At 40.4% G+C, this 26,346-nt stretch overlaps 1 long non-coding RNA gene across 1 annotated transcript in view; it reads left to right on the forward strand.

The window, feature by feature from the left end:
• The first annotated feature begins 360 nt into the window (after positions 1-360).
• Positions 361-26,346, forward strand: part of LOC128853694 (uncharacterized) — a 135,572-nt gene continuing 109,586 nt past the window's right edge. Inside the window, exon 1 of the long non-coding RNA XR_008452379.1 lies at positions 361-383. This is a non-coding gene — a long non-coding RNA (uncharacterized LOC128853694). The remainder of the gene's footprint in view (positions 384-26,346) is intronic.

Consider the following 26,346-nt stretch of genomic DNA (forward strand, 5'->3'; position numbering starts at 1 on the left):
TGGGGTGTCTATAGGCACGTCCCTTTGTTGGCAGATGACTCTGAGGAGCCCAGAGATGTCCTAAGCAATGTTTTAAGCATTAGTCTTAAAGTTTTGTTAAATCTGGGATTTCTTCACTGCAAGCTGTACCCTATAATAGTGTTTCTCCACAGTAAATAGCTGGACCCAGTAAGATGGAGAAAATATTTAACCACATTGTTCCAGATTTGATTACGATATGATCTATTCTGGGAACAAATAGCATCGTTTTAGTGCATATTTGTGAGAATGGCAAGGGGCCCAACAGGAAGCAGTGACTCTCCAAAGGAGGGCAGCCCTCCAAGTCACTTTATATTAACTCACATATAGTGCGGAGAGGAACGGGGAGGTGGGAGCGGCAGCTGGTGAGTGAATGTATACATCTAGGAAAGAGGTATTTTTCCACTCCTTCTGCTGAGTTCATTCTGGCTTGAGGCTAGAACTCAGCGGTGGTTTGTCTGAACACGTTCTGCGTTGGGTGTTTGAGGATGACCAGCAGTGCAGCGAGACCAGGACGGGTGGCAGAGCTGCCTGTGCCAGCAATGCACGCCCTGACCTGCTGCTGAGGGGACCTGCTGCCTGAGCCACAGCCCAGGGGGGTTCTGGTGCAGACTGTGGGTGTGCTCTGCACCCTCACTTGCTCAGGTGCTCTACCCAAAGAGTTTGAGGTTTGGGTTTGGGTTTTTTTCACCCTTTTAAAAATGCTAGGTAGAAATACAGCTGGTTTGGTTACAAAGCTCGTCATGCTCTCAAGTCTGCTGTGTGATACCTGTAGGGTGGTGAGCTCAGCTGCAGGACTGAGCTGTAAGGCCACCTCAAGGTCCAAGCCTTGCTGTAGTCACACTCCCCTAGGTGATATAAAAAATATCCAGACAAGAATCTGGCTGCTTAGGGGCACTCTGTGTTTTTCAGTAGAGTTTCTTCTGTCCCGTCTTACCCTTCAAACTGCCGTGAGTCGTGATCGCTGCCCGCGTAGATAGCGATGGGCAAATGTTCAGTCACTTCAACTCCCCTAAAGGGGTCACAGTCCCAAAGAATGAGTAAATGTTTGCAGTGAGAGAGCTGATCTGCATAGTGCCTGAAACAAGGCTCTAGAGCTGGTTTAGAGAAGCTGCTGTTCATGAGAACTGTGTTTACTAAACATAATATGTAGAAAATTTGTGGCAAATTTAGGAAAAAATGGAGATGTTTCCATAACGTTAGAGTTTCGGGGCAGTTTTATGATTCTTTTGAATATTGTTTTGTATTGCATTTTATAGCAAAAGCAGAATTATATTGTGCCCTTATAAAATAAGTAGGTGCATCAGTAAATATTAAACAAAAAAGGACTATTTTTACTGATGAAGATAAGTCTGGAATCTCGAATAGGAACAACAATTTTTCAGAGCCATAACAAAGCAAGCAGTAAAATAGATGCAAATTTGCATCTTTTTTTTAATCAAGCATTTGCCTGTTCTTTTAAAGATAGTCCTAAGCAAACATTACCTGGCAATTCCCAGGTGCTGGAATTAAGAGGGAAGGGTGTTAAGTGTGGTAAAGATGTCGGAAGAGCCCTAAGGCCCAATTGAGAAGAAACCACACACTATGCTTATCTGTCCTGGGATGTTGTGCTCTTTTCTTTACTACAATAACCAAATGAAAGCATTTGTTTATAACCTGCATCACTCTACATCTGATTCTGTTCTTGCTGATGTTTGTGGCAAAAGTGCATTAGTAAGATTTGGCTCCTGTCTATCGATGTGATCTTCCAAGCATTTACTTGTCTGTGAAAGACAAGGAGAAGCAGAGTAGCCTCATAGGATCTAATGACCCTTCTCCAGTAGAAAAGATAATGCAATTAGTCTCCACTGGTATGGAGAGGCCCTCAAGAAAGGCCCTCAAGAAAGCATCCAGACACTTCCCTGCAACTTCCAGATGTTTTTTCCGATCCTCCCCAGATATGTCTGTGCCCCTGAATCACAGTGCAGCCACTGAAGGAAGACAAGTCTCTAGGAAGACCTCCTATAGCAGTACAAATTATGTGAGGATTCAGACAAGTCCTAACCTGATGCTTTTCAAAGTGAAATGCAAGACTCCCTGCTTGCCGATTGCTTTTTGCCCTGCAAGAGCAGCTGAAGAACAAACAACATCATTTGCTGTGGACGGCAACAAGGAGAGAAAAGAGAGGGATGAGGAAAGAATGAGAAAAATAGTATTGAATCAAATTATGGAGGAAAACAAGCTTCTTCATGGAAAACTTTGATGCAACTATTAATCTTGTGTGTAGTGTCTAGAAATTATCATGACATTCACTGTCTGTGCCAGGGCTAGAGAGCTAATTATATCAGATACAGGGTAAGATGTAATTATCTCTGCTTCAGCAGGGCTGCCACCAGAGGAGGACAAAGTCTCCTGCAGCCCACAGCAACACAGGAGACTGAGAGGATGCTGGCCAGGATGATCCAGGCTAGGATGCTCAGGGGTACCCCTTATAGCCTTATATATACCACTTTGTTTGGACAAATGGGGTCCCTTTTATGTTGCCCGTTATAGATATTTCCCTTCTTTCCCTCAGCTGAGGCAAACAACTTGCCAATAGGCTCTGTAAGGTTATTCCTGATGAGATGGAACCTATAATTAGGTGGGGTTTTCTCATGGATGCAATGTTCTTCCAAACATTACCAAAACCTTGCAAAATTAACTTCTCCAGAAAACCTATAAAAGTAGGGAGTGTGAGAGTGGAAAGAAAAGAAGATTGCATTCCAATGGAGCCAAAGACCATGGCCTCTTTAAATGTTATTAAGTCAATAATTAAGTGAATTTGGAGTGTGAACTGTGTATCCACTTTAAATGGATTAATGATATGAGAATTCATCCAAAATTGCTGTGTTGATTTTATGTTAATAGCTGTTTGAATATAAGCTGAACTATTAACCAAGGATAAGTGGAACTAATGTGCCAGCATTACTATAGAAATATAATTGAAAGGATGGTCTGCAATTTGCAAAGGGCCTCGTTTCTGTGGAGTGGATCAGGGGAACAAAGGCTCCCTTGGACAGATTGGAAGGCTGTCAGTTAGAGCAGGAGGACTGTAAATGGAGGGGTGCTTAAAGGAAGCCTGAAAGGCTTGAAAACTCAAGGGAGGGTTATAATTCCACTGTCAATAGTGATATTGGAGACATCTAGCAAGGCAGGGGACCTAGGTTAAGATCACCAGACTGTGCTTTAAACCTCTCAGGACATTCCCAAGACAGCTGTGTGTTATACTAGCATTCAAGAAGCAAATATTCCCGATATCTTGCAGATAAAATTGTGCTTAATGCTGCATTTCACATGAATCAACCTTTCCCTCACTCCATCCCAAGCACAGCACAGCAGGGACAGGCAAGTGGCTTCAAAAGCACAGGTATAGTTGCGTTGGCTGGTGGAAGGGGGCATGGTCAGCAGGGATGGCATGAAAGTGAGCAAAAGAAGATGTAACCTGGCTGTCATGGTATTTCTCTGAACAGCAAAGTCTGATCCATCATGAAATCCCCATTACTTGCATCATTTAAATGTAAGCTGGATAAAAGCCCTCAAGAAGTACTACAAAGCATATTCCTGCTCTGGCAGGCAGTTGACTGGAATGACATAATAAGTCTTCTCAGCTCTTAGTTCTTGGGGGGGACTATGGTTAAAGCAAAAATAGGATTGAAACAGATGCTGAATGGCCTTTGTTCTTAGCCTTTGATTTTTTTTTTTCCCTCCTCGCTTGGAGGCATCATCCGAGGTGCTGAGCAGGTAGCCTGTGTGCAGCCCACAAAGGCAGGAGTACCTTGGGTACCCAAGATTGTTGAAGCCTTGAGTATCAGCTCAATTTTATGTGCTGATGTGGTTCCTCTTCATCTATGCGAGTGAAGTTAAATCAGGCTCAAGGCTTTTGATGGCAATAATTTCACACAATGTGACAATATTAGGGCAGTCCTCTTCAATAAGTTTAGCTTTGGAGGTGCAAAAGCGTGGGTTTAAGGTAAGTGATGCAAACTTGCTAACCAGGTGGAAAAAGCGGATAGTCTTCTACTGGACTAGTGGGTAGAATTGGCTCAGTGGGGTTTCTCCCAAGGGATGTGCTTTGTAAGGAGGAGTCTGGAGCTGCACAGGCAGGAGTGGGAGGTGAGGGGTGGAAGGAGCAGTGGTGGTAAAGGGAGCAGGATTCCCACGTTTAGCAATGTTAAACTAATGGATCTGCTAAGGCATGACACGTAACTTCATGCTTATTTTGCCTCTCTGAAATTTAGGGATAAAGCTGCTTCCTCTGTACGCTGATTTCAGAGCTACTGCTAAAAAGCCACTCGCAAGAGTAGGTCTGCCACTTGTAAAAGTGAATGCTCACCATTGCCTCTCCAAGGACTGACTTTAAAACTGTAGATCTAATGTGACTTTAGATATTGAGATGAAGCTGCAAGTTCTCTGTTGTTCTTCTATAATTGCTAATGATTGAAATAATACCAGTAGGACCTGGTTGAATGCCCAGAGGTCTATAAGAACCTTGATTCTTGACCCTCATGTGGGTATGATCCGTCTCTGTAGGCTTCCACATAAAACCAGCAATGCCTTGGTATAAATCAGTGCTCAGAATTTATGGGCAGCATTATGAACACAGAATTGGGTAGGTGATTAAAAGGGTTGCTCATAACAAAATGCTGCTGATATTTAAAGAAAATGTAAATAAATCCTTAATCATATTTTTCATCCTTTTAAGGCTTAGCTGCCAGAACTACAAACAAACAAACGAATAGCAGCAGCATATAGATGTTTGGAAAATAAGCTGCATGATTAGTTAATCTCATCTAACTGAGGCATAATGATAAACTAGATCATACGTATTTTGTAGTTTATTACTATTAGTATGGCTGCATTTCAAGGTCAGAATTTTTATTCTTCTAACTTCGTAAAAATGCATCCTTAGTAGAAACTAAAGTTTGCTCGTATTATAGACTTTAGAAAATACCAATATTCATTGCTTAGAGGCATGAAAAGTACAACATATCTTATAGTTTTGGGTGCAATTCTTCTGTTATCGGTTTAGGCATGGCTATGAATACACCAGATCTTGATTTTATTTTTCACTTGGAAATAGCCAGATCTCTACATTTGCAGAATATTCAGCACACTTAATCTATACCTTTGTGTGCAAATTTACATTCGCAAATTTACAAATGTAAACTTGCATATTTACATGTTCAATTTGTCAAAACCCTTCTCCCAATAATGTATTATAATGTAATTATATATATTATTAGGCTATAAGACTTAGCTTCCCTAGTCTCTCTCCTCCTGCCTGGGGCAAAGCTCAGTACAGCTGAGCATAATTTTCCATTTGTACTGGGATGTATTTCCTTAGTGCTGTATTTTGATACATTTACGCATCTTCCTTGACTAGCACTTTATTTTGCTAGTAGTCTGATCTGGCAATGGATATACCAGTAATCTATTTTGCATTTACAGAGTAATGTAACACTTGACAGGTGGAAAGATATGTAAGCAGTTATTCATAAAGAAGAGGAGAGATAATCGCAGGTCAATCCAGTAGCAGAAGTGGGAGCCTCCTCCTGGATGGGGAACTTGGCAGGGTGGAATTGCTGGTGGAAGAGGTTGGGAACAGCTTACAGTTGTAAGCCTCTCTTTTTCATAGTACCAGAGATATGTATCCTTCCACTGCCAGACATATGGGCAGCCCTTAATGAGGCTTACATTATTGCTACTTAATATGCAAGTTGTTTTAAAGCAAGTGAAATTTGCAATGGTAATGAATACTTAAGCAAAACACATTTTTCTTCACTGGCCCATTACTATCCAGAGATAGCTAATATCTGCTAAATGATTTTTTTCTCAAAGATAATGCCCAGATAAGCTGTTAACGCCTTCTCCCATGCAAAAATGATGTCAGGTCCTCTAAAAGTAGGAGGTTGACTTTACAACCACAGTATCTGAAAGCAAAATACAGTCTGGCAACATTTCCGCTTGCTTTTGATGCGTACAGGGAATGGAATACGCTTTTGAGGTTTTCTCCAAAGTCATCAGGGCTAAACAGTTGCTTTTCATTTTGTTTGTTCTGAAGGTTAAAATTATCAGTTAATTAAATGCTTTCACTACCTAATGTTTTCAGAAAGATGCCAAATATAACAGGATTCGTGTTGTGGCCACCATCTAGTGACTGTGTACAGCTCAGTGAGTGAACAGACCTTCACAGAACATTCTGCTAAGATGTTGTGGGCAGAGGAACTTCCTTTATGAGCAACGGTCCCCATTGCTTAACTGGTGCCAAAGCAGCTCTTCTTAGAGAGGAAAAGGTGACTCGTGCACAAGCCCCTGCCCACCCCTAAAAACCACAGCAGCTTTAATGGTCACATGCCTCTTCACAGTCAAATCTGGTTATCTCTCACAAATCCCCCCTTTATGGGAGCTTGGCTGCTATATTAACTACACAGAGATTTTGGCCTTGTCAGCAGCATGACTTGGCCACAGCAGACTTCATCAAAACCCTTCCTGAATGTTTGACAAAAGAATTAAAACCTGCACTTATTTGCTAGCCTTTGTTTTGAAGAGCAGTGGCACTATGGATACATCCACTGTGTGGCATCTGGAAAACCAAGGGAAAAACACAGCTTGGAAGCTGGGGAAATGCAAGAGCATACATAATTTACCCTTCTCTGGGATCAGAGCTGATTAAATACGGACTCCCCTTTGCCCCAAGAGCAGTATTTCCTTGACTCTGAGCTTTTTCTAGTTGCAGTCCTGTGGAAACCAGAGGAAAAGCAGACTTAGTCATGCACATGGAGACCTGCTTTGCAGGAGGTGCCTTTATTTCTTGCCAACTCATCTTGGCTTACCCTGGAGGAAGGAGCTAAAGAGTCCATTGTGCCTTGGGAGGCTTTAAGGACAGCCATTTCCTTAGGGGAGGGCGAACTCCTCTTTCTCTTCTTTGCCCATCCAGTTAGCACCCAGTACTTTCCCTTCTTCTGCCTCCTATTTCCACAGTGCTCTTCCACATCCAGTACTGACACGTCCTTTGCAAGCACCTGGATAAAGTGACCCAGGCGGTTGTTCTGCCTCCAGATACAGAGACTGCATTCCCCATTTCTTTAATAACCTAGACAGCTAAATTAGAATAATAAGAGGCAGTTTAGTGAGGATGAAAAGCAAACAGTACTGCCAACTTCAATAAGAAATATCTTGAATCAGATTTTCATGAATTACACAGTAATCTTAATCACAGTTAATATTACTAAACTGGCCACTTTTTTCCTTTGCGTTCTGATTGCTAAGTCTTTAGGGTACAATCATAAAGTCTAGAAAACTACTATTAATAAAGTTGAGAGGACCTAGCTGAGTTTTTCATGTCATTGCATGCTTCTGGCAGCCAAAGCTGAAGAATGCTCAAAAATAATAAGATAAAAATCACTTGATTTGGCAAAACTGTTCGAAGACTCCCCAAGAGATCCTGTACCTCCTTTACAGAGTGTGACTGTGCTTTTAAAATTACGCCATTGCAAAATTAATCAGGGGAGAGGATTAGATGGAATAAATGGAAGGGAGTTTTGCAATGACTTAGATTTATGGCTGGAGGAGGCTGACTCATGGCTCACTGCAGCTCTGATGCACGTCCTGTCACGCTGTGTTGTTCAGGGCTTCAGCCACCTCTGAGATGAAGGCATGTTGCATGTCTTGACTTCCTTCAGAGAATCAGCAGAATCGGTGTTCGCTAGGTCAGGGAGACTCAACAGTTTCTCATCAAGAGAGCAGTGCAGCAGCTGGGGGGTGAATTCTTTACATGACCACAGAGTAGGAAATTGTTGTTTTCTTCCCTTACTAAAGGAAAATGCCAATTTTCATCTTCATACAGCCCAGGTAATATGTCTGAAGTTAGTTAAACTCACTTTAGTGACTGCAGACTTATACTTAGTCTGTCAGACCCTATTGATTTCCAAGTATCAACATTTCATTGCAACATTAAGTATGTTATAGCTGTTCAAATAGTACTTTCCAAGGCTCTGTTCCCTGGTTGATCTGTGAATGATTTACAAACTGCTTCTGGTTTCTAAGCTTACCATTAGGTGCTGGGCCATGTATTTATTTGGAGATGTGTATGATTCAAGCAAATCACTGACAGCACACTAAGCGTTCATGTACAAAGTGATATATTTGAAAGCACAAAGGATATGCAAGTGACAAACAAGTGTTGAAAGACCAGAAACCCACAGCTTCCATGTCATATCTGTACCATTTTCTAGGTGATATGGTTATTTTTTACTTTGTGGAGTGTAATCAGCCACTTTGGTTTTTACTTAGTAATTTGATGGTTGCAGCCATCCTCCAACAGGAGAACAATGTGAAGGGAGGAACGGATGGTGAGTCAGACCACTATCTGCCATACAGTCTGTCTCTTATTCCTTGGGGTCCCAGACTGATCTTTTCACCTTATCACAACTGACACTTTGAGCAGGAAAGTGGGATGAGTCTTGACTATTGTTAGCAAAACCAAGTGGTTTTGGTCTCCCTGTGGGGGTGGACATGATGTTTCTAAGCATTGTTGGTACTTCTTCATGTGTCTGTAGTAAAGGACTTGAAATATAGGGTTAGCTTTTTAACACTATCTCCTCAGAGCTGGTACTACATGGAAAATGTAGTGTAGATGCTCATAGTTACTTCAAACAGTCACTTTGGGTATAATTTGGACCTGAGTTCTACACTTCCTTTGGAGTAAGGTTGATATGAAGTGTGCAGCTCTGGTTGTCATTCTACATTGTACTTGTTTCAAATATACCTTAAGCAAATGCATGGAGCAGGATGTGGGTTTTTGAGGTTTGGTTTAGGTTTTTCTTTGCTTCGTGCATATAGTGCTAGAAAGATAAAACGAGTAGGTGTAAATACCTTGCACAAGCGGGAGATGGATGGAGATAATGTTGATATTTGTTAGGGAAGAGTTTTAGAAAGAGAGCACACCTAATTCCCATTTAATTGATATTGAGTGGGAATAGCTCCATTAATAATCAGTAGACAACTAAGAGGAAAACTGAGTGAAAAAAATCTCTTGCAAAAAAAAAAAGGTATTTCTTGTCAGAAACATACTGGCCGTGGCCTGTAGGTCGCAGCAGAGGGTATGCTTTTTATTAGGAAATAACCACTTCATCCTTTGTTTTCCCAGAATGGAATTCCCCACTGACATAAACCAAATCGCATTCAACAGTATCACCAAAAAAAACACAGCCTTGACGTTTCTGGGCAGACGGAAGGATGTTTCTTTAGGTTTTTTCCTCTGTGGGTGTGAGCTATGTTAGGCTGTTCAGACCATGTGCATCAGTGCCTCAGCCTGCAGCAGCATTCCAGTCATGAGGGGAAAATAATAGGAAGGACTAAAAGCTACCGTAAGCAATGCTGGGAAAAACTGGTCCTGCAGGTCCCATTTCATTAGGTCAATTAAAATTCTCCTTTTTTTTTCTCATGCATTTTTGGATCCAGCCCCCAAATCTGCACAAATCCATGTGCAGATCCACTCATCTATTAAAGTAATGTATCGTATAACAATGGAGAGATGCAAAAAATACGACATACAAAGCTGCAGAGGGAAACTACTCGAAATGAATACGATCCTGTCATGTACTACAGAAATTAAAAGCTTTGGTAGATACCACTGATGTAACTCTTTCTGGCTGTAAAGGTAGGGGGAAAAAGTCTCCTCTTCATACATCAGGTTAATTCCCTTCATTGATTACTCACAAAATATTAAATACAGGTGAGGAAAATATAAGACAAAATTATTTGGATGTTTCAATGACAAAGTGTTATGGGTTTCACCAAGAAATGCTGAGAGGAACCCAGCACTTTGTAAATCCAGTCATAAAGATATAAAAATATATGAATGCCAAAGGCAATTGACTGAACAATCTCCTTCTTGGTGGGAAATATGTTTTATCAATACTAGTGCTAATCTGCTTAAACTCGAGGCAGAATGTGAAAGCCAGTCAAAACTCTGAAAAATTTAAAGCATGTTTTCAACTGGCTGAAAACCAGAAGTCATCATGCGATATTCTTTTTTTTTTTTAAAGAAAAAGCAGTCTCTATTTCTTCAGAGAATACTTTGGTTTTAAGGCCAGAAAGGACCCTTAGGCTGTTTAACATTTTTCTTGATGAAGAGCAGGTACCCCTATATTTAGCCTTAAAACTTTTATTTGGTTACTTTTTTTTTTCCACAAAAGCAACTAATATCTAATTTTGGTTTGTGTATGTTGAGAACTGCAGAATCCACCACTTCCTCAGTATTTTCTGCTAGAAGTTTGAGTTTCCCTCTTCAAATGTGCTCTTAAAATTGTACTCACTTTAAATTGTACAGCTTCATGTTTCTGACCTTCTTGTCATGCTTTGCTCCATTAGATGAAAGGATCCTTTGATACCCATTATTTTCTTCTTTAGTGTGTACAAACACACTGTAATCAAGTCACCTGTACATTGTCTTGCTGGTTAAACTGCTTGAATTCCATAAATAATATGGAAAACTTTTTTCTAAGATTTTAGATTCTTTTTCTCCTCACCGCAGCAGCCTTAAACAACGTGAATGCTAGACCAGAGTAGTTTTATTGGCACTGTGAGAAAAGGTAAATTCCTTCTTCTCCCGGTTCTCTTCTTGTAGTGTGTCATTTTAAGTCATATTTACTTATTTGCCTTTTTCCCCCCCATAGAACGAGGGCGTGTATTCAGTTGCTTAACTCTGTCCCAATTCACATGGCTTCCTCCTTGCTGCAACTACGTCCTATGTTCCTCATTGATAGCTGTGAAACTTTGCATTTGGCTGGATTAAAATGCCTCCAGTGCCCCAAATTACCAAATGATGCACATTACTCTGTCATCTGATGTTGATTCCTGCTTTTTTGGACACTATTGCTAGAGCTCCATTGAGTGTGGTTGGTCTGCAACCATGTTGTGCTACAAACCATCTCTCTTCTACTGATGTTTTATAATGTCTTTATAGTTAGCAATTTGTGTTCTTCTAAGTCATATGACATAATAAAACATATTCTAGTTTGCATGGCTAAAGGAGAAAGAAAATAATGATGATAGAACACATTTTGGGTCCAACTCCTAGACATGATAGCAAAGAAATTAAATGCAAAATTGTTCGGATTCCCCCATGGATCCATCCATCTATGGATTAATGTATCTCTTTTTCCCCCTTGGAAGTGCAGAAGACATTGTGGTAGACTTGCAAATGAATCTAGCACAGAATGTGTGATCAAAATCAGCTGTGTGACAGTGAAGAATTTTACCCAAGAGGCAGGTAATTTAGTATAGGTCTAAAAATCTCTGACTTGTGAATAAGTAGTAGTCTCATTAGCAATACCTCTATCCACTACGTATCCCTGTTCCCTGTTGTTTTTAAAAGTAGAATCTTATATATAAGCAAAGGATGTTCTGACTTGGACTGTATTCATAAGATAGTTTTATATCTGGTTAGTAAATACCAAAAACTTGGCTAAAAAGATGTGATATAAGCAACACTTCTTCAGGATGCCTGCGAACACATCTCATCTACATTTGCATACCCAGAGGTTAGCTCAAATAACTGACAATAATGTCAAGCATATCTTATTTATGCTATAGTTATTTTACTCACATATGTCACTGAACATAATTGTTTTCTTAGTGTTTCAAGATTCCTCCTACAGACAGGGAGCCATAGAAATGTCTTTCTAACATGAGCTCAGGAGTAGCTGGAAAAAGAGAGGCTGAGATCCGCACAACTGTTCTTATTTCCAGCTGAGTTTTTTTTGTATGTTCTCTGGGTGGAGCAGACATCGATAGCTGTTCTCTTATAAAATATGTAATAGTGTACTTTATGACCTAATATATTTTCCAGTCCTAGAGCCCGATCCGGAGTCCACTTAGCTCTCTGAACAGGCTTCCAGTGATGCTAGTAGAGCTCTATCAAATTCTTAATGAACCAATGTAAGTGAGAGGTAATTTAGGGCAATTTGCTTTGCAGGATTGCATATGGTTTGGTGATGCTCTAACATTTGCCTCCAGAGTTCTCTTCCTGCTGCTGCCTCCTTTGCTTTCACTTGTTGTTTTTCACCAGCCTTCAGAGACTTATACACGACAACTCTGTGTCTCTTAAACTGTCTGAGGCTACTTGCCACTGAGTTGCAGACATCATATTCTTGCCTCGTTGGCAGGCTTCCACAGGAAAGCTCTAGGCCCAACAGCAGTTGATAATGTCTGATGACATTTTGTGGCACTCCTTCAGTCTTTGTCAGACTTTTCTGCGTCATATATTGTCAACAGCAGACTTCTAATTGTGACTTGATATTTTAAGTTCATTGGCAAGGGTTGTTTTCTTCTGAGTTAGTATATCCACTTGAACAGTCTCAGAGAATTGAGTGACAGGGAGAATATACTGGAGCTTTTTGTTACGGCAAATCTTTTCACAAGAGGCTAATTTCTGCATGTAAGCTGTAGGTTGAATTTGGGACATGGGGAATGTAAGTGAACACAAGTGTCAGGCTGCTGAAAACATTCCGAGACTAAAACCAGCCAGAGGGGAGGTGATTGCTCCTGTGCTTGGGACCAAATGTCCTGGTGGAGACCTGTCTCTGCTTGGGTTTGCAGCTTTAGGTTGCACAAAATATGGCTTTAAAAATAGGATCCACCCATTCTATCAGCAAACTTTGTGTGCATCCCTTGTTCACGTGCACAGGCTACTTAATTATTGCTTTATCTCTTCTGCAGAAGTGACTGTACTGGCTTTTTCCAACTTTGGATATGAACCAAAAGTGCTAAAGCTATTTCAAAACTAGTACACATATGCCGAGTACGTGTACATCTCACAAGCTTGATGTGGTTATGCTGGGGGCTCCAGATATTTCACATCTATTGGATGTTTCTGGGAATTGTTGTTTCCACCCCTGCAATTCCTTGGTTTTGCTCTTGTTTATTCTTGTCCCATTAGATGCAATGAGGCTACCGACTGAGGGATAGCCATGCTTCCCAGGGATTTGAGAATTTAAATGCTTGAAAGCTATTAGCAGACATGCTCTGCAGTTGAATACATTGAACCCTTTTTGCTGCAGGGGATCATCCTAAAGGCTGTCTGAAAACAACAGCTCAGTATTTTGACATCAGCTCACAACTTTGTTTTAGCTAGAACAGTCTTTTTCTGATCTTAATGTAGGTCATGGTTGCAACTTAATTTGTTCCATGTGCCATTATGATGTAGGATACATTCAGAAAAGCAGAGTTCTCCCAGGGTGAGAAAAAAATGTTTACTAAGCAGTTATAGCCCATTTTAATTTTTTCCTCTCAAATTTCCCATGTGTTTTCCTGTGCTTTGCCCTCCTCCCCTCTCCTTGTTTTCCTGCATTAGCAGCCTGATTCCACATCACTAGCATAACAAGTTTAACTCCCTGTGCTCTCCAGACCTCTAGGTGCACAGGCAGAGAACAGTCTGTCTCAGTCCCCATAAAGGCATATGATTCCTCTGCAGCTCCCTCTGACTGTATTTGCAAGTTGGAGTTGGAGTTACCACCCAAATATTTTGAGACTAGCGGATCCCAGCCTACATGGCATTAATCCTCTCCTTCTCCGGATCCCTTTGAAACCAACCCCAGCTCCTCTTCAGCTTCAATGGAGCAGGGAGAAGTGGATGTCTCCTATGGCTTCTGGATTTGCCTTCTCATATATAGCTTCTGAACTTCACCCAGACACTGATAAGAAAAGTGTCTGTGTTTGCTCTGCCTGGGTTGCATCCTCATGAGATGTTTGCTGTCTGTCTGTCTGCTCTGCAGTTGGAGGAGTGGCTGCAGGATGGGCTGGCATAGCTTTAACCTAGGAGACTGATAAAGTTATTCCTAAACCCAACCAGCAAACTGTCCTAAGGAGAGGCCTTGGGCGTTAGACACTACATAAACTGACAGTGCCTTATTTCAATAAATCAAGCATTTGTTTGGTAGATTTTAAGGCTGTTTGGTTGGCGATCATAAGAGGAGAGTTGCATGTAGCTTCCCAGGGCTGTTGCAGTGGATTTGCTCTGATAATACGTATGCATGGAGAAGAATGAAAAACCTAATTAGCGTCACCTGAGATGAAAGCTCTGTAATCATGACTGCAATCTCAGAGCAGTTAATCACCCACCTACAAGAAGTCACCAGACTCATTTTTCTATATTGTCTCTGACTACTTCTGTGGATTTAAAAGAACTACCGGAGCAAAGAACATGATGTGGGGTTTGGGATCCCATCTCAGTATAGCAAACTGGTTAATCTGTGTGAGCACAAGCACAGGAAAAAAAAAAAGCCAGTCCTCTGCTGCCATTGTTCAAAACTTCACCTACCATTTTATTAGTTCTCTATGTGCCTGAAAAGGCTATTTCTGGCAACTTGAACTAAAGTAGTTCAGCCACTTTGAAGACTGCACAGCCTGGAGAAAGAATAACTTTCCCATACATTATATATATACACAGGTTGAACTTCTGTCTACATAGGCTTTTCAATTTGGTATAAAGTGGTTGTGCTAAAATGCCACGAGACAAAAGCATAATAGCATGAGGCCTTACTGTGGAGAAAAGTATTGAAGACGTAGAGAAACTCGCTGAGATATGACCAAGTTGGAAGTTTAAGATTTTTTTTTGCTTGGAGTGTGTTTTTCAGCTTCTAAACCAGCCATGAAGACCATGGGTTGCCATAATTCTGAGTGCCTTGTGAATAGACTGTGCGGTAAAGGCAGTGAAGGATCATATTTTCCCTATTTAGCTTGTAAGTTCACGCATTTCCAAGAAAACTTGATTTTCACAGCACTTTAGAGACCAGGTCTTCAGTGGTTAGTGATGTAATTTTAAGTCAATAGATCTTTGGTTCGTGGTAATTAAAGGTGACACTGATCTTCTGATGCTCTCTCAGAGAAAGCAACATGTTTAGTTTCTCCAAAGCAAAATAGCAATTTATTAACTGCTAAAATCTTCAAGATTATTATTTTTTAAGCAAACTAACTTGTGCTCTTGACGCTAGCAAAAGGGGAATTTTTTCACTTTCAGCTTACCTGTGAAAATGTTGTACAGTTTAAAGAGCAATGAAAGTATGTGACCAACAGTGAGACAGAGACAGTGTGACTGACACCAAAAAAAACCCCAGTGCTATGAGAAAATGTAAATATTTATAGCAAGACAAAATAGAGTCTGTAAAATAATCTTACGTTTGAGACATATGAACGCTGTCACCAAGGATGATATAAAGAGAGAGGAAAAAAAAATAATTTCCACTTACAGGATCTTGGAATATTATTAAAGATGTGTGGCTACACAGTACAATCTGGTTCTAGAGTTTCAAATTCAGGAAAGCATACATCAGGGTTACATTAGTGACAACACTTCATACTTATGTCCAGAAAGATATTGCTTTTCCCCCATCAGATCTCTCGTGTTAGACCCATACTTTTATTGCTTATTAAGGCAAACTCTCATTACTCTCAGTGGGCTAAAATTCTCTTCTCATTTACATGGAAATGGGAGACCAGAAGGATACTGTATGCAGGTTACAATGTCAGATTTCCAATCAGATCATCAAAATTAAAGTTTGATAAACCCCATTTTTTAGCTGAAAACACAGTACTTCTGATAGCTGAAGTCTTTGTAAGTGATTTCTGACCTAGTTTTCATGTGTAAATGTCCTTGCAGCACAGACATTTTTTTCATTCTTTCTCTTTTCAATACCTATTTGCAGTTTCTCTCTCAGACATAAAACCTTATCATGTTAATGATAGTCATCTTAGAAAGAAAAGCCACTGGGATTTTTAATTAGAATATCTTTATGAACATCTGAACCAAACTGTTGCACACTGTGAAGTCTTGAAGTGGTGTAGAACATTAGTGCCCGCATTTCTGCTTAATATTTGCTGTTAGAACTATTTGGTGAAAACAATATTTCAAAATACACAGCTCAGTTGCATAAAAATTCTTGTAACTGTGAGAAAGTAAGGGAGCTGGAAACGTATACAAAAACACTCTTTTGAAGAAGGAGCAGGGCAAAATGTTCAGTGAGAAATTATTCTGTAAAAAAATCTTTAATTTATTATGAGGGCAATTTTCAGATTGCAGTGTCAAGGTCTTTCATGTTTATCAACATTTTCTGCACTCACCTAATAAGTGAGAGTCAAGAAGAATCTATCAAATTAATTTCAGTCTTGTCTGGAGAGTTAGACTTTATAAAGAATGCTTATGATTTTATGCAGACATTAATAAATTTGGAGTAAATTTCAGCATGCGAAAGACAAATGTAGGGACAATTTTGTCCTTCATTCCCTTTCTCTTCTTGGAAGGCTGGAGAGATTATTTATCTGTGCTGCTGGTATGAGGGACTGATATTTGAGTGCATGGGACAAGATTCAAATGTGCAGTGCAGCTTAGAGGGACTAATAAAAACGGAGAACAACTCTGTCCTTTGCCTGCAGGGAGATCGTGTTTTCCCTTGAATAGAGAACAGACTGGAAGTTTAAGAGAATAACTTCACCTTTATAGAGCAGAAATAAAGCTCTGGATACTCTGGATAGCAGCAGGGAGGGTGTATCTGGGAAAGGCAGGTCTATAAGGGTTCTGGTTTTTAGTCACTCTTCCTGAGCATCTCTGATGAACATCGCTGGAAATGGGTGGTTCTAGCATTTTATCCTGGTGCAGCCTGGCTATTTTCAGGAGCTTTTTCTTAATTGCAAAGCAACCATAGCCATTAGCGCTCCCACGGGAGCAGATATCGCAGTCCAGTGGCTGTGTCTAGGCAGAAATCCATTTAACTGAACTGAGAACCTGAGCATCCTAGACTCCCATTTGCCTCACTGGCAGCTGAAGAAATACATCATCTTGCACAGGATCCTAAATGCCTCCTGTAATCCTAAATGAGGATAAACAGTCAAGTTGACTTTGGGTTTTTTTTCCCAGAATAGTGGATGTCACTGAATGCGAAGCCCAAAATACAGTTCAGTCTTGTCATCACCTCTGCAGGGAGAAATGTAATTATATTGAGCTTCAAGTGCCTTAGTTCAGAACAACTTATTTAATCTCTCTGAAGTACCAGTCCATGCCCCAGGGCATTAAAAAACGAATGCGGCTGTCCAACCTATTACCATAGCAGCCCTGTGAGGGTTTGTGATACGTAACACACCCGAGTCTTTCAGTAATTCTTCTGTAGGTTAATAATGAAAAGAATGCTATAAACCTAGGGCTGATACAATATGCAGAGATACAGAGAAGCCTGGGCAAAAGTTTAAAGTGAGGGAAAGTAGCGGATAGAAGCCAAAAGCCCAACTTTTCTCCTTTTTCATTTCCCCAGAATTACAAATACTTAACATCTATTGCTCCCCCCTGCAGTGTCCTATGTTTGGATTGAACGCTGAGTATCTGTTTCTGCTATCAGTGACTAATACATTCCTAATAAACTGCATCAAGACAGCACATGGATTTTTCTAGGTGGCATCATTCAAGAAGCTTCTTGCAAACTGTCTCAGTTCAAGTGACTAAAAGACTGAGTGAGACACAGCAAAGAGAGCAAGCCCTGGGATTTGAAAACAACTAAAGCAAACGTCTTCTGGTAAATGAATCCAAGGATCTTGGGTACCTTTGTGTAGTTTTACTTAAGAGTTGGGTTAAAATGGGTTATGGGTGGGGTTTAGGAATCTTTTTCTGGACTCTATCTTCCTGTATAATGTGTTGTTTTTTTCCCACAAATACGGCATGTATTCTTACTGACCATAGTGAGTGAGAAGTGTAGTCTCAGGATGAAATCTTTCCAGCATTGTCTGGTGTAAAATACACAACTGGATTGAATCCCAGGGCTATTCTCACCTCTTCACTCTGAGTCATGGCAAGACTCCATGAAAGAGATGGAGCAGCCTGTGGAGCGCTCATTACACCTGAATAGCTTAAAATCTGAAGGTACTGCCTAAAGAACTTGCTGAGGAAAGGAATTATAGTAAAAGAGGCAACAAAAAGACAAACAAAATTCAGTTGATAGAAGAGTTTATAAAATGTAGCTCTTTTCTATCTTGGTGTAAATTCTGTCTTTGCTCCCCTTTCCTCTCTTGAGGTTAAGGGCCTAAATGAAGCAAAATGCTTGGAGGATGTTCCTTCACAGGTGTTTGTGTAAATGAAAATTCAAAAATACCACATAAACCCCTAATCCTGCAAGGACCACGAGACGCACGGAGCTACTCTCCTTTAATAAGAATTTGTGCATAGAAGAGCCGAGTAAATATTTTACATGTAAGTGTTTTTTTCCAAAGAATATATCATTTCTGGAGGTGGAGGAATTGTCTTCTTGCAGTTTTTCATTAGGGGGAAAAAAATTCCTTGCGAGTTATATACTTATGTTGCCTTGATAAACACATTCTGGCAAAAGGTACAATGCTGATAAGTCATCTCATTGTCTTGTGAATAAGAACCAGATGTCTGACTATCGGTGAGAAGAAACAGATAATTCTTTTTTGGCTCCCTCATGCTGGTGAAAATTTCCCTACTTGAGTATCTTTAATAGGCACTTCAATACTTTCACATAAATCATTTAGAGTTTATAGGATTTTCTCAATGCTCTGAAAGAAAACGTGGAGGAAAGGAACCCTTATCTGGTACTGGTTGATATTGCAAGAATTTTGCCCTACTAGATAACACAGATCAGACTCAAACTGTCTTGTGGGTCTTTACATGAGAGAACTAGCATTCAGTCAGTGTGCCAGACTGCACATCTGGCTAGCAGGTTAATACATTTGTGGGAAAAGGCACATTCCATTCCAATTTATAATATACAACAAATGCTCATTTGTTTTATTTTAAAGAAACCTACCCACAAGTATTTACTATTCCAAAAATAAACTGTGGAAGGGGGGGAAAAAAAAAAGAAAAAAATAAAGAAAAAGCTTGTTTTATTTTTCTATGGAAACTATAATCCTACATGATGGAAACAGTAAAAAATCAAGCTCAGAAGGATTTCTGATGATGGGATAACCTGAGGTTCTTTGTTCTGAATATAAATTGATACATTAAAATGTGCTCATAAGAACTGCAGCTTTAGTGCAAGTAGCCAAGAATAAGAAACTCAGCTTCATAAAAATGACACCTAATGTGAAAGCTTTCTGAAAGACATTGTTTTATACATACACCAAAAAAAGGTTCATTTGCTTTTGAAGCAAAAGAATGGATGAAAAATGTAGACTGCACCAGAAGCTTGTTGTTCAAAATTGGGCTTGTATCCATGTTTCAAAGTTGGTGATTCTTTATTACAAGCCTTCATGAAGCCAGTCAAGCCAATTCCAATGAAAATTAGCTCTTGCTGCTTTTATTTTCTTTTATGGAACAACATGGGACTTGAAAGCACCCTTCTAAGCTGGAGGAATCATACTTTCTGGCTCCAGAAAAAAATTCATGGTGGAATTATTGCCCTATACATTCAACTACAAAGTTGAAACCAGGATTTTTTTCTCACCTTCCGTAGATATGGATATGTTTTCAGACTTGCTTTCAGTTACACTAGAGCATCAGGAGTACTGCTACCGGCTGTAAAGAGAATAATCTCTCTCTACCCCTTATGCTGCATAGTGAAGCCAAGATTTTTGATAAACAAAATTAAGTGATATAGATTAAATTTCCATTAACTGATTCTCACTTAACTTATGCTGATTTTTTGTCAGTGTTGTTTCAGGGATGATATACAAACGGAATTTAAAATGCTGAAAGCCTTTTGGGAGATCAGAACTGAAAGCAGAGTGTAATTTATTTCCAATGTCAGTAAAGCTGGCTTGAAACTAATTGTATTAGGCTTTATACCCTTTCTGCTACAGCAGCTGAAGATATGAATGTTTTAAATTAGTGAAGGCAATTTCTTAGTGGAAATGAGCCTTGGTGGCCAGTTAGACAGACAAGTAGGGAGAATAAGTTCAACACCTTTCATGAACGAAGGCAGCTGGCTAAAGAAGAGAAATCCTATTAGTGCCCAGTTAAAATAATGGCTGCATCATGAATTCATTGCTTATTAGAGGATACAGAGGGACTCCTAGCAGAGAGAGGCAAACCCATAGGAAATTATGTCCCTGAACTCTAGTGCTCAAGGAATCCCTGGTTTTGTGTAGGTGTTTTCAAATATCAATGGTGAGAAATTGGTCTCATATTTCTGGAAATCAAGAATAAGCCCAGAGCAAGTAAATGAAGTCATCATTCTTCAATATTTCTACAGCTTCTATGGACTCAGAATATGAATGCTTTCTATACCTATATGATATAGGATCAATTATTGCCTGTAAGCTGGGGAGATGCCAATATCCTCATTTCACAGTTTGCATCTGAGGTAGAGGCTGGAGTCTTGTTTCCTAACAAGATTTAATTCTATAACTTCTATTGTTTTCATTGCAAATCAGGGGACTTTAGATGCTCTGTACTAGGCAATTCACTCCTGAAAATGTTTTGGAGGATGGAATTGAGCTGATGTTTTGCATCCATGGTTACATCTTTAATCACAGATCCTACCTTCCTGACTGGGGAGGACTGTGGCTCTTCCTCACTGTGTAACAGCCTGCAGAGCTGATGCAGGAGGTAAATGGGAAGTGGAGGGAGGGGGAGAATGATGCTTTTATGTTCACTTTATAATTTGGGGAGGTGATCAGATGCTGTGGTATTCTGCAAGAACTGGTTAAACAAAGGAATCCATCGTCTGATGGCAGTTGCTCATTTCCAGGATCTCACTTCTGGGCATTGTTTTTTTTTCCTGTGTTTTCAGAGAAAATTCCTCCTAGGGTAGTGTTGAAAAACTAGTCACAAATCAGCACAACTCGGAATATATGAGAATCATAAAATATTGCAAAATAAAGCAAACAATACAAGAGTCCAATGCTTTCATCATGCGGAGAAAGACCTCCAGACACCAAGGAGTTCTGGAAGCCTTTCAGAGACTTGGAAATCATTAAACTTGGATGTTTTTCCTCAAATCTTTTCCTTCTCTTTCCTCTCTCTTCCCCAAGGAATCACTCTGTAAAAGAATACATTACCTGGAAACACAGCGGGAGTCTTGGCCTTAGTATAAGAGAACAGATTATAATGAGTATTATACTAAGGAAGAGGGAATAGAGAGCATCAGCAGCCAAAAAAGATACATGATTTGTGGGTTATGATGTAAGTCAGACAAGATGTCGGTGATGAGGTGGAAATACAACAGTGTCAGCCACTGTGAATTCATTATTCTCCTATAAAAACAAATCAGTGGAGCAGTGCACCACAGATTTGTGACCAGTCATGAGGTTTGGCTGTCACACAGGAAAGTGGTCACTTCATACTGCCCAGGGGCACGAGTGCTAGTCTGGTAAGGTGCCGAATGTCTCATTGTGGGGCAGGCAGGCTCTTAGGGTTAAGGCAAAATTGCTATTTCCTTTATAATCTCTTTATATTGAAAAGCTTATAAACCCTGCCAGAAAATTTTGCTTTAGGCTGAAACAGAATTGACAAGGTCTTAGCGCAAGACTAAGTGTACCCAGTAGGGAATACTCTTCATTGTGCTGAGAACAAGTTTTGCTTTAATGAATGAGAGGAGGTAAGACCATAATTATTCTCTTAGAGGGAAGGAGAACAAGCAAAATGCTAAAATGTGTATAACACCATTTCACGTGATGTTTTGGAAGCATAGATATGCACCACATCACTAACAGATACACCTGCGAGGCAACAAAGTTATTGTTCTGCCTTATGACAGAGATTGGTTTCACGCACTGATTGGTACTCTGAAATGTGTGATAAAAAGTGCTTATTGTGCCTTGGCCTGAACTTTTATCTCCACCTTCAAAACGCGACTCACTTAACCTTTCTGTTGCATCCTCAACTGCACAAAATTCACAGCAGCAATAACTTCACCTTCCTCAGATGGTGAAAGGCAGAGGCAAAGAATCCCACCACAAGTGTTTGCAGAGCAAAATTTGTCATCACATCTTGCTCTCGCTATAATCTTTTGAGTAGCTGCAGCAAAAAAAGTCTATAAATGGTGTTGGAGATTGAATTGCCTGAAGGCCTTAGAGGTTTGTAACAATACTTCAGTATTTTTACAGATAATTTGTAAACAAATCTGTGGTGTTAGTCACGATCTTTCCTCCATCCTCACAGTGTTTCTCATCCTAATAGTTGACATTCTTTAAAAAGTGTCCATTAACCGAAGAGAAGTTGAAATAGGAATGGGGTCAGGTATTCAGTTGAGTGGGCAGAATGCGTGTGAAGTTTCTATCTGCATCTCTTTTAAGCTCTCACATTTCCACCTCTTTGCGAAGGTTTAGCCTGAAGGGGTGGGTTCAGAGAGCCACAGTCTGAACCCTTGATTAGCGTTTGGCTTATGCTGTTAGTGAACGCTTGGGGCTCCTGGGGGCCTGCCAAATGTCACAACTCCAAAATGAACTACTGCAGGCAAAGATGTAATATTGTGCAGTGAAAAAAAAAAAATCCCCACTAAAACCAAACCTTAGTGGAGTGACTTTTCTTGGTGTTTCTGTCTTCTGGGGTTAAATTGTAAGTGAATGCAATAGTTGATAACAAAAGGAGATGACCGTTTTGGCTCAGAGGAGCACCCTTAGGAGTTACCCATGATTACAAATCTGTAACTTTCTTACAGAACAAGGAGCTGAGAAAGTTACTGCAGTGAATGAGGTGCTGAAGTTGCAGATCTTCAACTACCCCAAGAGCTGCTCGTTACCAGTTACTTGGAAATGAGCAATACTTCAGTTAAGAATTGAACTTTTTTACCAGACAAAATGCTGTAGCAGCTAGAAACGGGCAATTATTGTGAAATAACTGAGTGCCCCCAGCTTCCCACTGAGGGTAACCCTGCAGTAACCCCTGCTCATACTCTTTGAAGATCCCAGTCTCCGAGTCGGCGCACAGATACCATGAACACAGAGGTGCACTGAGCTCTTGGAGACTGTAATCAGCACACCATCTTATTCTTTTGCCAAAAGCTTCCTTTGAAATTTTAAGGAGAAGCAGATTGTTACTTCAGGGTGAGCTCCACTGTTTTGTAACATTCATAGGTTTTATTACATTCTCAAGGGGGAGATGGTATTACTCACACACACCTTCTTTGATTGAGTGGTCAAACACAAATTCAAACCCTGAAGGTGAAAGACGGTTTCACCATTCTCCTGTCCTGTGTGGACTTGAAAGATGAGTTTTCAGTAACTTGTTAACTTGGATGTGTAAGGGGGTGAACGTTTGCTCGTGGATAGTCTGAGAGTTACTGCATATAACTACTAATTTACAACATGCTGTTTGCTGTAGTGAATGATGCTACACAAGCTACTTATTGAACTCAACAGAGCATACATTTACTTACTATGTGGAATCCTATGTGAAATGTGCTTCAATATTTGCCAATTAGTAATCTAAAACTATCTTGGAGCTTTTACAAAGGACCACTAGCAAAAAATCTGACTTTACCTGAGTATGTATTTCAGCCTACAGTCTGGAAGCACCTACTGTATGGACTTGGTCTCTCTATATATTCTTCAACAGCTTTTGTCTCAAGGGGTTTCTAAAGGCTGCCACCAGCTCTGTCATGCTGGTATTTGTTATACCCCAGGGTGGGGTATTCTGATACTAACAGTGCTAAAAGTGCCCCCTGCGATGCTAAGGCATTTGCACAAAATACGTGGGGTGATGGGGCTGCTTCATTGAGGATATTCACATCCACACGGGTGACGTTTGGGCTAGGCTACACATTAGGTTAATGCTAAAACCACAGGGAATAAATATCAGACACCTCCAGTGGTGTGTCCTAAATGAAAATACTGTTTTTAAATGAAGCGTGAGTTACTCTACTTAGGCAAGGAGGAAGGGTAAATATTTTTGCGAATGATGATTGACCTGAAGTACTATTAAAGGTTCTTTTCAGGCAGATGTGTAAAAGCCTTCTATTCCCCTCCTGAATACAGATATTTCAAGGTTATAAATGGAGAGAAAATCTCTGGAGAGCAAGATATTGCAAATAAAATTTAATCTATAAATGTCTCTCTTTAAAGGCTCAGTCCAAGCTCTCCATGTTATCTTCTTGACAAAGCAAAACAACTCAATTTTGAACTTGCTTACATTGATTTTACATCAGGGAATTCCACCAATTTCTGGGAAATTATTGATCTAAGTGAGATCAAAATCCATCCTTTTCTTTCTTCAAATTTCTTTTTCATCTATTGACTATGGTTGTGTGATGTGGATTATTGACTATAAGCTAATAATGACCAAGTGCATTGGGAAAAAACAAGCTATCTTGATGAGCCACAACACCAGATTTGATCCCTATAATGACCCAGAAATTAATTAGATTAATCATTCCTATGTAGCCGTGTACCAAGAAGCCTCTAGTATAGTTACTGACTACAGTATTTAGACCCATACAGGTTCCAGCTGATGAAAAATATGAAGGGATCATCCATGTCTTAGATCTATAAGAGGGGCCAACACTCAGTAACACTCATTGTAACCCGCATGGCATCAGGTCTCTGTGTAGCGCGGTTAGTATTAAGCCAACTGTAAGCAATAGGAGTTTCTTGGCCTCATTTGTTCTTTTTGGGGGTCAGATGGTTCACATTTATGGAAGGGTGTATTTCTTCTTGATCACTTAGAGACAGTAATCGTTTCTTGCAGTGTTTACAAGTCTTGGTGTTTTTAAAATGTATTTACAGTGCTTGGCTTCCTCAGTGAGCAGATCCAGATGTAGGATAAAAGCTGCAGCCCAGTGAGGGTTTGTGCTGAGTACAGTTGTAGCTTGTTCTTCCCAATCCAAAGGGAGAAGGCTACAGATTAATTGTGTATAATGACGTAAAGCCCTGCCAAACGGCATGCAGAAGCTTGCAGGGCAAACCAGAGTCCAAAATCAGATTTCAAACTTGCTAATGGCAGATGCAGCTCTGTCTTGGTGGGGGAGAGAAGGTACCTCGAGGCCATATGACTGTCACCATATGAAACGAGAGCGTGTGGCAGCTGGTGGCACTAACGGGGGACTATACCTCCTCCTTAGTGCCTTTGGGTAAATCTGCACACACATACTGATATATATATATTTTTTTTAAGGCTAAAAGGTCTGCTTTCTTCTCTGCTCTAACTTCTGTCCATTTAAATTCACCAGCTTACTAAGTTGCTTCTGATTCGTATGGGCTACAGTAAGCTTCAGGCTGGGCCTCATGTTTTTTTAAGAATTTTGTTTACAGAATCCTTTTTTCTGTAATTCCACATGGGGCTCTGTCCTTTCAGTGAAACCACTGCAAAGGAGTAAATTTTCCCTATGTGCGGTAGTGTGGTAGAATGAAATATGGTGCTTAAAGAAGATTTAGGTCAGGAGACTCAGAGGTGGACATACGTAGGAGATATCAAGGCTGAGGGAGCAAAATGCCTTTACAGCAGATGGGGCTTGAACGCTTATGGGCAAATATCCCTTCCCTCTTCAGCTAGCGCGTTAACCTGAATGAAGAATATGTCCCATTCCATAACGCTACCTAACCCCTCTTCCTCTGCCGCTTGGTTTTTGCAGTTACTGGCAATACGCTTGCTAACAGGGACATAAGAGTATGCTCTGTGCCTTCTGAAGTTACGCAGGTAATCCAGTTCACACAGTCTGCATCGTGAACCAGATCTAGGCAGCTTTGGGATGTTGTCTTTAAAGAGTCTATCTGATTTGAACTCTCACAGTAATGCAAACTCACCGTCTGTTCGCTCTGTTCTGTATGCTGCAGATCTACGGAACTCAGCATCATTCGGAACCCTCTGGAGACCGTGTTTCATTGCAGGTGATGAAATTGCAGAAAAGGAGAAATTTGAAATCAGAAGGGGAAACCAGAGTGGCATGCGATGTGGTCACTCTGCAGGGGAAGAGCAAAGTCTGGCTGCTGGTTCTGTTTGTAAATTCAATTTGTTTCGTCTGTGAAGTTGATAGCAATCACATGCACAAGGTTTTGTAAAAAGTCATCGGTCTTATTCACTTTCTGTCTGCTGTAGTGCCTGTAGCCTTCATTTGGGATTAGCAGGGAGGGGGTTAAGTGTTTCTTTTAGCAGAAGAGAGACCGCAGCTGCATGCCCTAAGTACATGGGGGGAGTGTGTCAGGGCAGGGACAGCTGTCATGAATTAAAGGATTCCCTTACACATAAAATGACTTTGTTCCAGGAAGCTTGCATGACTGAAGCTCTGGAGTGTGTGGAAGTTGGACTTGGTGATAAGCCCGGTTGCTTTGGGTTTTGGGTGGGGAGTAGTGGGGAGACAGTATTTGGATGCTCATTCTAGGAAGCTCTCCTCATTTCTTCTGTTTGTGCTTTTTCCATAAAAGAAAAAA

The sequence above is a fragment of the Cuculus canorus genome, chromosome 15 (genome assembly GCF_017976375.1).
Source record: "Cuculus canorus isolate bCucCan1 chromosome 15, bCucCan1.pri, whole genome shotgun sequence".
Classification (NCBI taxonomy): Eukaryota; Metazoa; Chordata; class Aves; order Cuculiformes; family Cuculidae; genus Cuculus; species Cuculus canorus.